At 40.3% G+C, this 12,616-nt stretch overlaps 1 long non-coding RNA gene across 1 annotated transcript; it reads right to left on the bottom strand.

The window, feature by feature from the left end:
* Window positions 1–2,079: 2,079 nt before the first annotated feature.
* Window positions 2,080–12,106, bottom strand: LOC111097043. Its single transcript, XR_005362875.1, has 3 exons — window positions 12,019–12,106; window positions 4,885–5,669; window positions 2,080–2,545 (listed from the first exon to the last, which is right to left on the bottom strand). It is a non-coding gene; the product is annotated as an uncharacterized LOC111097043 (long non-coding RNA).
* Window positions 12,107–12,616: the final 510 nt, after the last annotated feature.

Below are 12,616 nucleotides of genomic sequence, written 5' to 3'. Positions count from 1 at the left end.
ACCTCTCTTCATTTCCTCTAGGACAGAAGCCTGGTAGTGGCTTTCTCCATTCCCCATTGTTAATCATCTGTACATAATCTGTCACCAAATCTGTTTGTTTCTCTGTTCACTAACCTCTTGGGCTAGTTCTTTGGGCTTTTTCTTTGTCAGCATCCTACTCCAAAGCCCACATCACCCCAGCTGGAAAACTGCAATCATCTAGCTAGTCCATGATTAACCAACTCCTCTTCCATGTTTAGAGACTTTTCCATTGTGTGAATCCTGACAGGAGGCTGTGATTATTGTGATTTATAATAAGATATATAGATTTGGTCTTTGTCTCATTTCCTGGCACAGAGCTCCTAACACCCTTGGAATTTCCTAAGTAATGAGAATATCAAGGTATCTTTTATTATGTTAATGAGCTGATTTTTGGAAAGCCCCTAGGTAACCAAAGGATGGGGGCTGAGTGCCAGGGGACTCAACCCCATGATCAGGGGGTTGGAACTTTCAGTCCCACCCCTGGCCTCCAGGAAAGGGAGAAGGGCTGGAGGTTGAATCAATCACCAATGGCCAATGATTTATCCAGTCATCCCTATGTAATGGAGCCTCCATGAAAACTCAACAAGGATGGGAGCTTCCTGATTGGTGAACAAATAAAGATTTAGGGAGAGTTCTGTGTCCTTTCTCCATATTTTGCCCTATATATCTCTTCCATCTGGCTATTTCTGAGTTATGTCCTTTTTATATTAAACCAATAACCTAGTACATAAGATCTTTTTTTGAATTTTGTGAGCCCCTCTCACAAATTAATTGAACCCAAGGAGGCAGTTGTGAGAACTGATTTAGAGCCAGTTGTTGAGAAGTACAGGTAACAACCTGGACTTGCAGTTGGCATCTGAAGTGGAGAGCAATCTTGCGGGATTGAGCCCTTAACCTGTGGAGTCTGTTGCTATCTCCAAATAGATGGTGTCAGCATTGAGTTGAATTGTAGGACACCTAGCTGGTGTCTGAGAACTGCCTGGTAGTGCGTGGGAACTACCACCACATACTAGAATTGCATTCAGGATCATTAGAGGCAAAGCCAACTTCCTTCTGCAGAAGCCAGAAAGTGCAGATGATGTTTCCCAGCCTCTTCTGCAGCTAGACCTCAAGTGTCTGTCTCCCGGGCTGGCCATCAGAAGTACCCGTCCCGGACACTAAATCTGAGACTATGATGCATAGGGGATGGAAACAGTTGAGAATTTTTTGCTGCAGTCACAGTGGCAGCAGTGCCAATGGATGATGGATGTCTTCAGTGCCACACAGGAGACCCATGCATGCCAAGTCAGCTACAGCTTTGGTGTCCAGCTGCTGCACAGTGTCCTCACCAAATCAGCTATATGGGCGTGATTTCAACTGTGACTCTGGCTAGGTAGTACCCTTCAGTTCTGCTCATTTCCTCAGCCTGGTTCTCTAAACTTCCCAGCATTTCTGTGAGCTATCCAATATCCGTTTGAAAAATTCCTTTCATACTTAAGACAGCAAGGATTGGTGTCTGTTCTGAGAAATGTCAGTGATATCTCTATCTATATCTATCCCTGCTCCCAAGCAATCACTCATACCCTGCCGAACTATTACAAAAACTTCACTTTTACCGTATCATTTTTTAATATATGTTTAAAAAGACACAGTGGATTCTACATAAAGTCAAGTTCCTTAACTTGCTTTTCAGCATTCTGAATAATCCAGACTCTCTCAACCTAACTGGCGGTTCTCTTTCCTCTGCTCTCTGGCCAGTAGTTATTCCCCCCCAAATTTTTATGAAACCCATAGAAATAAAATTAAAAGCCAACATACACTCAACTAAAGCAAACACTTCATGAAAAAATATTTAAATTATATGTGATCAACTCCGATATTCTCTATTCCATTCTTTTTTTTTTTTTCACTTAAAAAAAATGTTGGCACTCATCAAGTTGATTTGTAAAACACAGGTTTAGCTTATACTTGTGGTTTTCAGATCACCCATACTCTGTTACCAGTTTATGACTTGGGCAGGAAATACATAAAGGAATTAACTCAAAACCTTCAGTTTATCTCACTTTTCCTATTAGTGTTTCTTATATTTACACAAATGTTGCAGAAAAAAATACAAAATCGGCATCATGACAAAAAAGGCCCATGAAAAACATCATTCTCAGGACTACCAAATACCAAATACCTTCTTTTTTTTAATGTGTTGAAAATTTTATTAACATTTAGTTTAAAAAGCTTTACACCCATGCCATGCCAATTCACAGAAGGTCCTCAAAGAAGTTACCCATTAGGGTTTGGTCCTTTGTTTAGAAGTCGTGGGGCCTTGGTATTTTTTTGTTAAGCGGTTTAGGAATTCATTATCTTGGTCCAGGGCTGGTAATATTGCACCACTTTCTTCTCCCTCACAAAAATGGTTCTCAATAATGTTCAAAGCAGTAAGGGCAACCTGAGGATTCTCATGAAGTTGCAAAGCCTCAATTTTATCAATGCCACCAATTTCTTCTATCAGAAGACACAGATTTTCCTTCTCTGAAAGCTTCTCTGCTGCCTGGAGGATAAAAGAGATAACGTCAAGGATGATGATAACAATTGTGAATACATAATACAGTTAATCACAAGAAAAATGCTTTCTAAACTTCTATTTGATTTTTCATATTACTGTGGAAGAACAGTTTGATACTGTTTCCATACTCACAAAGACTTTTTTGGCCCAGTCTCTTGGAGAAAGTCCTGCTTTGGTTCTAGGGTTTGGGCACTGGCTACCCTGATTTGACCCAGAATGTTTCTCTATGGACTCTAACCAAATATGTGTGTAACAATCATTGCTAACATTTTTCAAATGAATGAAGTAAAAATAGATTAATAAAAAGATTTCTTGAAAATAACTAGAAAAAGTGAAGTCTACAAGCTTGGCCATGGATGAGTTTCAATGAGCTATTAAAACTGTCAATATCTCTTTATCAAAATCCAAAGACCGATTTGGGAGATGGAAATGGGAATGGGAATAGGGGGTTGGAGTCCAGAAGAAGAGACAGGTGCAGACTGAAAATGACAACTCAGAGCTGCTAGTAGCACATCTGAGTTCCTGCCCCAGGGACACTCTCCCCAGCTGCTGTCCTTTCATGGCTTACCACTCCCTTCCATGAGGTTTCTGATGTTAGTGTATTTAGGCTTTATGTTTGGTGGCCTGTAACCTTTGTGCTTTGGAGCCCATCGTAACAATCTGTTCACCTTTGTGAATATCTAATAGACAGTAGATGTACTCCCTTGAGATCAGAATACATACTGAAGTAAGAAAGAAAAAAAATCTTTCTGTTAATTCCACAATGGTTTATATTCCAACACATCTTTGTATTCATCCATCTTTGTGGCCTGGAAAGCTAGCCATATGGAAGCAGGATACACAGAGCAGATTCTCCCCCCAAGACTTGGGAGCACATAAATAATGACCCTCTCTGCCTTCCTCCTATTGCCTGAAATCTCTTAGACCCCTGGCTATTTCCAATCACTTTGGAATTTTCTGCAGCTCAGCTTCACATCTTCTTTTCTCTACATTAAAAGAAACACAGAAGTGAAGCCAAAATAAAACCAAACCAGAAATTCCTTGGTAAATAGAAAAATGCATCATGCATCCTGCTTGTCCCATTTCTGCTCCTTATACCCACCCCTCCCAGTTCATCCTCATATTTCTTTTTTTTTTTAAGATTTTATTTATTCATAGAGACAAAGGGAGAGAGAGAGAGAGAGAGAGAGAGAGAGAGGCAGAGACACAGGCAGAGGGAGAAGCAGGCTCCAGACAGGAAGCCTGATGCGGGACTCCATCCTGGGTCCCCAGGATCACACCCCAGTCTGTAGGCGGTGCTAAACCGCTGCGCCACCAGGGCTGCCCCATCCTCATATTTCTTTTTAGAGCTTTAGGCTTTTGTTGCAGTGAAAAGCTGCTAGTATTAAGGAGACAGGCATTTATTTATTCTTTCTTTGTCTAATCCATGGGGACATTTTTGCCTTTCTCTGCAATACCATTTGAGGGTGGGAGTAAAGTAAGAGAAGGTGACTAATGGAAAAGAACTCTTGAAATTGGAGACAATCAAGAACAAGTATTCCTAATATTCCTCATACTGCCCCCCTCCCATGCTGTGGGAGGTAATGTAAAACAAGGGTTAAGAACCTATAGTCAGATGACTTGGATTTAAAACCTGTTTTGCCTCTCTTTATCTCCTTATCTGACCTTGACACCTTACTTAACTCCCCAAGGCCTCTATTTCCTTCTTTGCACTCTAGTTATCATTAGCCACTGCAGGGGACAAAGGTGTGCACTCTACCCCCTAGGAGCTAGCACTGAAATGGAAAGAGGACTCAAGCCACATGTTCTGCATCATTGCCATCCCAGTGTTTTACCAACCCTGGAGCTTGCCATGACCATCAAGTCCCTGGTGAGAATGTGGGAATGTGGGTCAAGTGCCTTTTTTTTCCCCAACCTTTATTTATTTTTTATTTTTTATGCATATTTTTATTGGAGTTTGATTTGCCAACATATAGTATAACACCCAGTGCTCATGCCGTCAAGTGCCCCCCTCAGTGCCCGTCACCCAGTCACCCCATCCCCCCGCCCACCTCCCCTTCCACTACCCCTGTGCCTTTTTTTTTTTTTTCTTTTTTTTTAATTTATTTATGATAGTCACACAGAGAGAGAGAGAGAGAGAGAGGCAGAGACATAGGCAGAGGGAGAAGCAGGCTCCATGCACCGGGAGCCTGACGTGGGACTCGATCCCCGGTCTCCAGGATCGCGCCCTGGGCCAAAGGCAGGCACTAAACCACTGCGCCATCCAGGGATCCCTGCCTGTGCCTTTCTTAACATAATTTAGCGTTGCAGGCTAGGGAGCTCACCTTTCCTTCAGCGGTTCATCAAGTCTGTAAAGACAAATGACACTCTTGGTGTTGCAGGTTGGTTGATTTCCCAGTGAGAAGACACCAACTTGAGGTTTCAAAGCAGAATTTTCCCTTGTCAACAGCATGTATGGCACACAGCTGGCACCCTATTCAGAAGCAGTGACCCGCGTGCTAAAAATTGATGCTTCTAGTGGCAGATGAACAGATTTCATTCTCTAGCAAAATTTCTCTTTCCTAAGTGAGAGAGAGCTCCTTCCCTTCTCCTTTCCTCACTTCCTTCCTTTCCTTTCTTTCTTCCTTCTTTTTCTTTTCTTTGTCTGCTAGTTGCCCAAAATCATTGGATTGTTTGGATTACCTTTATTTTTATTTTTGAATTAAGAGTTGTTGACATCGACTGGATATTACAACTTCTTGAAAAATATTTAGAGTGTGTCTAATTAGGTCCTGTCGGGATGCCTGGGTGGCTCAGTGGTTGTGCATCTGCCTTCGACTCAGGGTGTGATCCTGGAGTCCCGGGATCGAGTCCCACATAGGCTCCACTTGAGGAACCTGCTTCTCTTCTGCCTATGTCTCTGCCTCTCTCTGTGTGTCTCTCATGAATAAATAAAAAATAATAAAAAATAATAGGTCCTGACATTGTTAACAACTCATAGGTCTCAATTTCTTCTTCTTTTTCTTCTCCTTCCCCACCTCCTCCTTCCTCTTCCTCCTCCTCTCTCCTTCTCCTTCTTCTTCTTCACAAATCTGGAGGACATAAGAGTGGACTAAAATAATTTCCCCATCTGCAAAAGATTTTACAAATAGTACTTAAGCTGAGAAATCCCTTGATAAATTTGCCAGTAGACCAATTCTCTTCACTGGTATGAAGGAGGTTTATAACAGGAATCCTTTGTGCATTGAGGAGACAAATGCACATGTATTTTACATGAGCAAATTCTAAATCAACCAGCCATGATTTTTTAAAATTATGTTTTCCCCAAAATAACCCCCTTTAGAACAAGTTCTCAAAGGCTTTCTCTCCATGATTGTAAGCTGTTCTTGGAGCCCTGGAAAGATGGAAAGAGAAACTGAGAGTCAAAGGTTTCCATATAACCACAGCTATTTCTTGCATTGGAAGCTGCCTATTTTTGCTCTCTCTAGAGAGAGAATTGCAGAAGTTTTTATGTCTGTCTCAAAATTGATTATGGGTTTTTAGTTTAACCAAGTTCAGACTTTAAAAAATACCAACAAAAGAAAAACAAAAATAACACTTATCATTCTCTTCTGCACATGTCAGTGAGTTTGCTTTGCACTTGTGCATGCTTGGAGTAACATTACATGTTGATGTTTACTATGAAACACTACAAACTTAAAAGCAGCAACAGAAGAACACTATAAGGACAGCTTGTGTTCATTGTGTGAATTGATTCAAGGCTCTCATTCATATATTAGCTAGACCTTTTGGTTAGTTGGGGTTTTGTTTTGTTTTGTTTTAGGTGATAAATTAGTAAAATCTGGATCCAATCCACTCCGATTAGAGCTGCCATATAAACAAATTGTTTGAATTCTGGATTTCACTTCAGAGGGTAGGATAAATATTAAAACCTAAATAATACTTAAAGCCAATCTTAATTAATCTTGAATAATTAGTGACCCTTTTACCAACACAGAAACACTTTGCACAAAATAATACTGAAGTCAATAAAGGTAGAAAAGTTGTAAAGAAGTAGAAAATAAGAGGAAGGAAGTAAAGAGGAAATGGAATACAAAGCAAGGACGTGTAAGAAGAGGGAGGTGGGGATAGAGAGGATACACTTGTGTGAGCCTTTATAAAGAGCAAGAAAAAAGGAATTTAATGACTGGACTTAGATCACCACTGGATCTTACTGGAGAATATAGCATAACGGACACTGAAAGTTTATCCAAAAAAATCCTTCAAGTTCTGATACAATGTTTTCAAATACTTAGACAAACCCAGTGAGCCTGAGTGAAGGCTCTTAATATAACCCACATGGTTGCAGGGATCTCCCTACCTCCTTGACATCTTGACAAGTTTGGCTTGAGCTCTTGTTTTGGGTCTTATAGAGGTCCAATCTCTGGATCCACTCTGTGGTGTATCTATTCATTTTCTTACTATGGTCTTTTGATGAGCAAAAGTTAATTCTGGTGAAGTCAAACCTATCAGCTTTTCTTTTGTGGTTCATATATTTTAAGTCCTAGTTTATGAATCTTTGTTTACTCCAAAGAAGAGGTATTTTTAATATGGGATTTCAAGTGATTTTAAATTTAATCTAGACTGGTGGCCTCCTCTCCACCAAGACTTCACACTAGCCACTCTGGGCAGAGATGCTTCAGGCTAACGCTATCCCCTGGCCTTTCACCTCCATACACTCTAGATGAACCTCAATGCCAAGCCCATACTCCAAATTCTTTTCCCTCTAGTATAGATCCATTTGAACTTCTGAAGCTCTAGGGTTCATGGGGCACCTGGGTGGCTCAGTCAGTTAAGCCTCTGCCTTTGGCTCAGATCATGATCTCAGGGTCTTGGGATTAAGCCGTGCATCAGGCTCCCTGCTCAGTGGAGAGCTTGCTTCTCCCTCTCCTCCTGTCCCTCCCTACTGCTTGTGCTCTCTCTCTCTCAAATAAATAAGTAAAATCTTAAAAAAAAATAAATAAAGTTCCACGGTTTGCTTTGTATCAGTAAAACCTAAAAGTTGTCCGGCAAGTCAGGAGAGTTTTCAAGGACACAGTAATTGTAATAGCAATTTTCCTCTTCTTCACATTATTGAATCAATTCAAACTTCTGGCCCTACTTTCCCATAAAAATTTTGGGATTTTAGCTAAATTCTTTTACTGAAATACACTAAAGCCTTCAACATCCAGAGACCTCAGACACTTGTTCACTTTTTATCCATTTTGTCCATACTTCTGAGTATGATGTGATGTAGCCAAATAAGAAATGAATAAGCTACTTTTCTCCTTGGTAACACCTTCATCTTCTGGTCTTCGTGACAGTCAACAGAATCATTCCACAGTCCAGAATGTTATCTTGATGACCTTTCCTCAGACTTCTAATTCCTGAGACTATTTGGCTCACATCTACATGTGGACAATTCCAGGCAATGCAGGGTTACTTTTCGATCTTAAATTGTTCTTCTCAAGAGTCAAATTCCAACTTTGAGAGTTCTTCATTTGGGCTATTGACTCCCCCAGAAACTTAGAACCTAAGAGGCCACTTTTCACAGTCACTTTCTAAATCCTTCTCTTTCAAAACTTGGTTCCATCTTACCTCCTCCAACTACTTTCTTCCCTAAACTATTGCTTCACTTATAATTCACTGAGCTTGGTTTTAAATATCTGGAAAACATCATCTGGCTCACAGAGTTCATGTGATAATCAAATGGAAATACCTGAAAAAAAAAAAAAGTCAATATGCCTACAATACAGAGCCTCCATTAGACAGGAACTGAGCCCCTGGGGCCCCTGGTAAGTAGATTTGGGCTCTACTCTTCCCTCTGACATTTCCTTTTATAGCCACTAATTTACACAGGACTGAAAGCCTCTGGCGGGGGGGGGGGGGGGGGGGGGGGGGGGGGGGACAAACGAGTTGAATGCTGCCCACTATTGGGAATCACACACAGCCATGTCTGATGGACTGGGTTGGCCCCAGTGGGAGCCAGAAAGACAAGGGAGTCTTTAGAGAGAAGTTATCACAGAGAAGGGGGAATCTGGACAAGTGAGCCAGAATGGAGAGGTGTTTTTAGGAATGGCCCAATAGGTGATACCAGAAACCTCCTGACCTAGTCCTAGTGCCAGCACTTGTCATTGTAGAAAAAGAACTTAGTTGTATGAAATGGAATGAGCTGTATATTAAGCACCATAGCACTTTGGGGCTCAATAAATCTTACTAACAACCCTTCCTTCTCCTTCCCCACTCCTCTGCCTGGGCTGAATACAGAAGAACATTTTTCTCTCTTTGCCAAGATAGAGACAAACATCTCTGGCCTCAAGGTACAGTGGCATTATTCCAATTTTCCAAACAATGAGTGTAGTGGATTCCCATCTCCACAGGTGGCTAGAGGAACAAGAGCCAAGTTCCACCCCTAGAGGGGCACCTCTGTGGACCTGCCAGGGCCCCAGGCTTCAGATTCCTGGCTTGGCTTCACGTTGATCACAGTGGCCATGTGTGTGAATGAAAAGCTGCATCAATTTCAGACTCACTGGTTACTGTGGTGGGGGCTCCTGCACCCAATTCAATCTATCAGGATGGTTGAGGTCCATTTTCTAGCCTGGAAATGAAGTGTGATCTTTTTTCCACTACACAAAACCAGAAACTCAGAGTATACACCCAAAACAAGCACACTTTAATGCTACCTGCAGTCCGCCCATAAGTGAGTTGAGGGAAAAGGGGGAGGATTAATGTAAAATAAAAGGGCTAAAGTTTCTCATCAATTCAGATGGGCTTAGTGTGATCTGGTGGTGAAGAGGGAGTTGTTCTGTTGGCCTATGAATTTCTGGGAAATTGGGTCCTTCTTCATTCACTTAAGGAAAAAAAAAGCCTGAGTGTTCGGTCTCAGAATCTGCAATGGCAGTAGCACAGACAAGGTGACTGTCCTAATTACTCAGACTGACTGCTCTGGGGACCTTATTATTGGGGGCTAGCTAATGTGGACCTGTTTCTGAAGGAGAGTAGCCAGATGTGAAGGCTGAGCTGTCTTGTCACATCATAGGAAATCAGAGGAAAATAATTCACCCTTTAAAATCATAGCTACATCCATTCCTACACTTACATTTCTAATGTAGTGTTATCACCATATTCAATATATAGTATTATAATCAAGTTGCATCAGCCATATACACATCTGTCCCATAAACTTCAACCACACTAGGATACAACCTGATGTCCAAAGAAAGAAAATCTCATTACAAGGTGGCCTCTGCTTAGGGAGACTAAGGGCACATGAACAGCAGGGCATTAGGGTCTCTATCTACCAAAATATTGCACACAACCAAAAGGAGATGCTGCTTCATTTAATGAAGCATTAGTGAGGCTCTCTGGCTTCAAGATCCAGTGGCAATATGGCCATTTTGGCATCGAGTGTAGATTCCTAGCACTGTTTTTTTTTTTTTTTAATTTATTTTTTATTGGTGTTCAATTTACTAACATACAGAATAACCCCCAGTGCCCATCACCCATTCACTCCCACCCCCCGCCCTCCTCCCCTTCTACCACCCCTAGTTCGTTTCCCAGAGTTAGCAGTCTTTACGTTCTGTCTCCCTTTCTGATACTTCCCACACATTTCTTCTCCCTTCCCTTATATTCCCTTTCACTATTATTTATATTCCCCAAATGAATGAGACCATATAATGTTTGTCCTTCTCCGACTGACTTACTTCACTCAGCATAATACTCTCCAGTTCCATCCACGTTGAAGCCAATGGTGGGTATTTGTCATTTCTAATAGCTGAGTAATATTCCATTGTATACATAAACCACATCTTCTTTATCCATTCATCTTTCGTTGGACACCGAGGCTCCTTCCACAGTTTGGCTATCGTGGCCATCGCTGCTATAAACATCGGGGTGCAGGTGTCCCGGTGTTTCACTGCATCTGTATCTTTGGGGTAAATCCCCAACAGCCTAGCACTGTTATTATTATTATGGAAGTTGAACTGTGTAATAGGTTGTATTTAAGTATTAATTTCCTTTTTTGTTTTTTTATAAGCTTACAACATGTCATAGTTCTCAAAATCTATAAAACATCAGGTACACATCCAACAAGGAACAAATGGTTCTGTTTTAGGTTTACCTCTAGGGCTTTTTAAAAATATAAACACAATAGGATATCATAATTAAAGTGGACTTCCATGTTTCCCTCTTCAGCACTATGTATTCCCTTTTCTCTCTTCCTACAATCAACTTCTCCTGTTTCTTATCCTCTATGTCTGTGTTTTTAATCTTTAAAAAAAAATCTTGTATCTATTCATATTCATGGAGAACGTATAGTACTCTTTTGCATTTTTAAACGTTTACATCAAAGCAATCATACTGTACAAATCTTTTGGTAACTTGCTATATTTTTCTTCCTTCCTTTTTTTTTTGACTGATCCATATCGATACAAATATGTCTAGTTCATGCATGCACTATTGTCTTACTACACAAAATACCACAGACCAGAAGCAGCAGCATCACCGAGAGGCTTCTTAAAAGAGGCATAACCTCAAGCCCCACCCCAGACCTAAAGATCCCCAGGTGGTGGTTCCTCTACACACAAAAATCAGAAAAAAATTTCTGTATCCAATTCATCATATGACAACACCACCGTTTACTTATGCTTTATGATATACAAATATGTTATAATATTCATATAAATATGCTTATATTTACTGTTTCCCTACTGAAGGACCTTTAAGTTGTTTCCAATGTTTTGCTATTAGAAATAATGCTTCATTGAATACACTTATATATGTCTTAAGGTGCATGTATCTAATTTTTCTGTCATTACCTGGAAATAGAAATGCAAAGTGGAATGTATATTCATTTGCCCATCTTCAGCTTGGGATTACCAAAGTGCTTTCCAAAGAGGTTGAGCAAAATATACTTCCTTTTGCAGTGTACAATCATATCCTTGACAATACCTGACATTGTTAAGACCTCTTTGAATTCTGCAAGTCTAATGATTGTGAAATTGTATCTCAGGTGTTTCTTTTTCTTCTCTTTACAGCTTTGTTGAAATATAGTTGATATACATTGAGCTGCACAAAAAGTATAAAGTTTGATGTTTTGACATATTTATATACTTGTATGAAACTATCACTAAAGTCAAGATAATGAACATCAATGTCCTCTCCCCTCAAATTTTCTCATGTTTTTCCATAATCGTTCCCTCCTGCTCCTCTCCCTGCCCAGTCTAACTTCAGCTGACATTAGATACACACATCACATATAGCCTAGGAACCCGATACCAATATTCCTCCATTTTCCTTTTTCCAGGCCTTTTTAGTGTATTGTCTGTTCTCATGGTTTGACTTCTACATATGTTCTAAACTTCACAACACATTGTTATGATTTTGGTTTTAGATTACCAGTTATCTTTTAAAATAATTAGAAATAAGAAAAAAATGGTTGTATTTGCAGGTGTGCCTCATACCTGTGTGTAGAATCAGGTTTCCATCTGGTTTTAGTTTCCTTCTGCCTAAAAGACTTGCTTTAACATCTCCAGAAATGCTGGCTTGCTGGTGAAGAATGCTCAGTTTTGAAGGTTTGAAAGTCTCTCTTTTATCTTTGTTTTTGATACATTTTTGCTGACCATAGAATTCTAGATTCTGTTTTTTTACATTAGTACATCAGTGATGTTTCTCTGGCTTGCGCTGCTTCTGGTGATTAAATCTGCCGTAATTTTTAGTGTTTGCTTTTCTGAAAATAATGTATCTTTTTTGTCCTTATTGCTTTTATTAAAAGATTTTATTTATCTATTTGAGAGAGAGAGCACATGTGTGCAAGCAGGGGGAGAGGGCTAGAAGCAGAGGGAGAGGGAGAAACTTAAGCAGGCTCTGCACTCCATATGGGGCTCTACTCACCACCCTGAGCTCACAACCAGAGCCAAAATCAAGAGTTGTAACTTAACTGACTTTGCCATCCATGTGCCCCTGCAGATTTTTGCATTATCACTGATTTTAAGTAATTTGATTCTGATGTCCTCAGTGTAGTTTTCTTTTCTTTTCTTTTCTTTTTTTTATATTTGTTTT

Source organism: Canis lupus, chromosome 8, assembly GCF_011100685.1.
Source record: "Canis lupus familiaris isolate Mischka breed German Shepherd chromosome 8, alternate assembly UU_Cfam_GSD_1.0, whole genome shotgun sequence".
Taxonomy (NCBI): domain Eukaryota; kingdom Metazoa; phylum Chordata; class Mammalia; order Carnivora; family Canidae; genus Canis; species Canis lupus.
Note: the sequence above shows the minus strand (reverse complement) of the source record. Positions and strands in the feature narration are given on the sequence as shown.